A 5,496-nucleotide genomic window follows, 5' to 3' on the forward strand; every position below is an offset into this window, starting at 1 on the left:
CAAATTATACATTCCAAGATGTACAAAACAGAGGTATTTTGAGTAAACATGTCATCAAAATCCATGAAACATGAAAAAAAAACACCGAACCAAAAAGGGAACAAAAAACACACAAAAAAAACTGAAGTTTCTAATGGTTATCTTTTGTACTTTCTGTGCAATGTGTGAATCTTTAGAGGCAAGCAGCTATCTCGTGGGCGTCAGCTGTGCGCAGACACAGGCATCAAATCTATTTAAAAAATCTAGGAACATTTTGGCTGATCAGTGATGGCACTTTCTAGCACACAAAGTTTGGTGATGGGCCTCTCATAGGTACCTGTTGCTGTCTTGAACTTTACAGAGCGGACCAAACCATCAATACTTTTATAAGTCCATGAGTTTGTCCATGAGCATGACACATCTAGGAATGCTGAACCCCTTAATGACAGGCACATCATTTAGCCACCGGCCCCATTGTTCCTCCAAGTCCTTTGGCAAAGGCTCATCCCATCCCTTGGTTTCTTCTTAACACCTATGTCAAATTTGAAATGGCCAGACTCGATGTCCCAAAGCATGCCCAATGCATGTTCGGTGGGTAGCTTATCCAAGCTAATGTCCAAGGTAGGAAAAGATTTTCCCCACTCATCCTTGTTGATGCTATTCATTAACTCTGTTAAGTTGGAAACAAACTTTGTCAAGTGAAAACCTCTCTTGGTCAACAGTTGCATTACCTGATTTGCATGGGGTACAGCAATCTCCAAGGTCTTCACAGATTTCAGGCAGTCATCCACATAGAAATTACGCAGAACAATGTTTAACACATCATGAGGAAACTTCTTTAAATTCTCTGGTCACTGCCCTGAGTGCGTAGTTGCGCTGCTGGGCTCCACTCCCACCAGAAAGATGAGGTTGTCAGGCGGTATGGTCACAGATTTTCCTCCTGTATTATCTTCCTGGAACACAGAAAAGCGCAACACATCCCCGTCATAATCTGCGTCACCTCACCTGGTGGAACATTGCCTCAATGTCTGCCATAAAATGCAAATGACTCCTACCAGTTTGTTCTTAGCCATATCTGGTCCTTTGTACACATGGTCGTCAAGTGAGATCCGCCATAAACTTGCAGCACGTCACAAAAACAAAACACTACTCATGGCTTGTTTTCTTCTGATTGTTGATTGGGTGATGTGGCAAGTACCATACCTTACCATCAGCTCTATTCATTTCTTCTAGAGGCACCTCTTCAGCATATCCCTTTTCAAGAATTTTGTGGATCTCTCCTGTATTTTTCTTTTTAAGATTTACATCCTTGTCCAGCCGCTTCCCCAACATCTTTAAGCGTCTTTCTGCCAAGTTGTAATTGTTAGGTAGGTAAGGTGTTTCTGTCTTAAAAGGGATATTCAAGATGTAGTGACGTTCCTAATGGTAATTTTTCATTTCATATGTCTCTAAAATCTTTTGGTCATTTTTAGACATTCCAGGATCTTCAAGTTGACCTCCTTCTAGGTTCCCATTTCTTTATTAGCAGGCTGCTTTCCAGCTGCGAATATTCTGTACAAAATGGGAAAGATCTCACTTTGGTTCTGAATGGATCAATTGCCTATTTATGCACAGCCAGTGGTGTGTGAATGGCAAAAGTTTCCCCTGGTTGCCCGTTTTCCTCACTTCATCAGGCAGCAAAAGATCTGCACAGTCCTGCCCCGATCCAGTAGGAGTACTTGATCAAACCTCTAGCTCAGTATCTCCAGTTTTTTTCCAAAGTGTGGCCACCTCTAATTTTCAACACGGTTCGACAAACTCCGACGAGGTCTATGTTCAGTGTTGGCCTGACAGTCACTTCTGTATGCTGTAAGTGATTGAGTATCAACGAAGGTCGTCACAAGAAGTGTGATGATTCTGTACTCTACAGGCATTCTTGTCTGGGCAATGGTAGTTAGTTTCCTATGACGGGTCCCACACCTCTGGCTCTCAGCTTTCCACATAATTCCTCTGAGCAATATGTGGTGTTTTCGTCCAGGGTCCAACTTCGCATAGGTGTCAACAATGGCACTCGTATCAAGACACCTAACTCTGGCTGGGACTATTGGTAGGGCCAGCTTTCCACCCTGACTGCAGATAAAATTGTTTACTCTGGGGTTCACATTGGGATTCTGAGGAATCTGGCTCATTGCTGATGTCACTGTTACAGGCACATTTGGTGTTTCCATTGTGGTATCACCTCCATCTGGTCTTCTACTTGGCAGATGAAGATAATTACTGTGCTTCTTCCCACAACCTTCTACAGTAAATATAGTTTTGAGAGCAATCCTTTCTTATGTGTCCTGCTGCAAAACAGTTCACACACAGACCTATGGACATAACAAGTTTCCAGTGGTCCTTGATTTACATGGCCTTGAAGCGTGAACATCATATCACATAGTGCCCTTGTCCACAGCAGGGGCATTTCCCTGCTATGGGCTTCTTACTTTCTGGTATAGCTGTTTTGCCCTCTGTGAGGGATGTAATTGTAGCAAAACTTCCAGGCTGTCTCCTTTGAGGCCTGCTCTGCTGACTCTTTTCCCTGTCCCTCTTCTGGTCCCTATTGACTAATTTACCAAAAACAGGGTCAGAAGCCTCATCAGCAGCATCGCAGATGAATCTCACAAGTTCTCGGATCACCGCTCCTCTCCTGTATCTGGACCGAATCTCATGGTCGGCTTCTACCCATCGAGTCTGCAGGTAATATGGCAACTTTTCCACTATTTTGAGCATGTTGTCTCCACTTCCAAGCTGGCTAAGAGAGTTCATCTCCGTGAGAGACTCCAAACAACAGTTGAGTTCATTAGAGTACTCTCTAGGATCAGCTGCTCCGTTTACATCTGACCTGCTGGTAACCTTTCTCACCCACTCACAGGTGGGTGAGAAATCTTTCTTCTAGGATTTCCATGGCTCTTTTGTAACCTTCCTCAGGGTTCTTATATGAGGTGCTTTTCAATGCAAGTGCTGCTCGTCCTTTGCAGTATCTTCTCAGGCATAGAAGTTCTTCTCTTTTACTTCTTCTGCTCCTCCATCATTTGGTGTCTCTCCCTCCTCAGCATCAGTTTGCTATCCATCTTTGACTTCTCCAACTCAAATGCTTGCCTCTCCTTTTGTAGAGTTAGTTGGCGGTTATGTATTTCCAGCTGCTGCTTCTTAAATAATTCCTCAATTTCCCTTTCTAGGGCCTAGTTGTTTTCCTCCAGGTACATTTTACACATGCCTGTATGAGTCAATTGGCTTTGGTCTGTTGTAACAGTGCGGGGTCCAGCAAAATCATGTGACTTATTCCTCTTCTCTTGGTCTTCGTGCACCTTAAAACCTTCCCCATCTTCCTCAATTGAGCAATCCAATTGTTCAAGGCAACCTGGAAGTCTATCACCTGACCCATAGCATCAGACTTGTACTGAACTTCTAAACGTTCTTGTTCATCCATCAGTAAGCCCAGGAGTTCAGTGTGAACCACCTCAAACCTCTCTATGGACTTTGAAAAGGCATCCCATTTCTCATTTACCTGAATAATATTCCTGCTGTCAGTGGTCAGCTTGTCAATGATGCCCATCTGTTTGGTTAAAAGTTCCTTGGCTCTGCCATGCCTCCTCTTGGCATCAGCTACCTCATCCTGGTTATTAGTGTCAGGCTCTATCTCCTGTGGTGAGTTTTCCTCTTCATGCATAGGCCTCCATGTAACTTGCTCCTTTGGGGCACTCATCCTATTCTGTAGCAATTAACTTCTTTTTCCCACAGCCAAACTTTGGATTATAACACATTTAGTGTTAGGGAGTATGCCTTCTGGTGTTGCTTGCAAGTATAATGGTATAAAAAATGCCAGACAATGACACACGTTTTCTTCCTGGTGCTTTATTAAATGAAACAGTCCAAAGTTTCTGGCCTTCTCCGGGTGCTGACAATGTAATCAAACTGTTATAATCCTTCAAAAAACGCATGGAAATCCAAAATCACTGACTGCTGCACATGTTCACTCCGTACTTCTCCCATCCTTTGGAGGGAATTTCAAATTTATTGCTTACGGAGTTACAGGTGTTATATATATATATATTATATATATAGTATATATAATATATAGATATATATATATATATATAATATAATATATATATATATATAGTTATATATATAATATATATTATATATATATAAAATTATATATATATATATATATATATATATATTATATAATATATCTATAATATATAGTATTGTATATATATATATTGTATATATATATTGCATATATATATATTGTATATATATTTACATATATATCATTTATATATATAGTATTGATATTAATACATTATATATATTGTATATATATATTGCATATATATATATTGTATATATATTTACATATATATACATTATATATATTGTATATATATATATATACATTATATATATTGTATATATATATATATACATTATATATATTGTATATATATATATATATATATATATATAATGTGTGTGTGTGTGTGTGTGTTAAAGATAGAACATTGGTAATAGCATACCATAACTGTATTAGGTATGATATTTTTTTTATATATGCCAGTGATGTGACCTGTTTTTAGATAGCATATATGGTAAGAAGGTAATTATTAAATATGTGCATGTTCACTTTGGATTTATTTTCATTTTCATGAAATAAAGTATTTAGATTTATATACTTCACATACCCAAAATTACAATTTTCTGAAAGAAGTTTAGCATATTGATTTTGATAATGTAGAGGAGCTTGCCAAAAAAACTATATGTATGATTCTGCTTGCCTGTCTGTGTTTATTTTACTTTTACTTAGGCATTACTGAAATCTGAAAGCATGCATTGCAAACAAAAATAAGAATGATAGAAAAAATGCAAGAGGAAACATATATTGTTTATTCATAATTTTGCACATAAAACTTTAGTGGTTAATCAGAAAACTTCTAATATGTAATGAACCTCCTAAAATTACAAGGTTTACAAATAGCTGCATAAACAGCTGCTTAGTCTTCAACAGAACTAAATTTACAAACTGCCACTCTAAGAAATTGACCTTTTCATAGTTGCTGATGAAACTGCATGTATCAATAACAAAAACAAAAATTTGATCCAGACATTTCTTTTCCTATATTTCAAAAGTATTTCCCTTTTATTAATTTCATATTCTCATTAATAAACTATTCTATTACTTTTACTTGAATGTAACCACAATACAAACCAATGTCATATAATAAAAATCAGGAACAATACAAAAGAAAAATTAGCTACTCTTGCCAAATTTCACTCAGAGAGATGTACATATATCCATATACATATACATATACATACATACATACATTTTCTATATATATATAGATGTGTATGTGTATATATATATAAAAAAAATATATATATATAAAAAAAATATATATATATAATATATATATAATATATATATATAATATATACACATAAATATACACATATACAAATGTGAAGGATGGTAGAATGCAGTAATGC

This window comes from Penaeus japonicus, unplaced genomic scaffold (assembly GCF_977035675.1).
Source record: "Penaeus japonicus unplaced genomic scaffold, GWHDUDI00000001_assembly GWHDUDI00000018, whole genome shotgun sequence".
Lineage (NCBI taxonomy): Eukaryota > Metazoa > Arthropoda > Malacostraca > Decapoda > Penaeidae > Penaeus > Penaeus japonicus.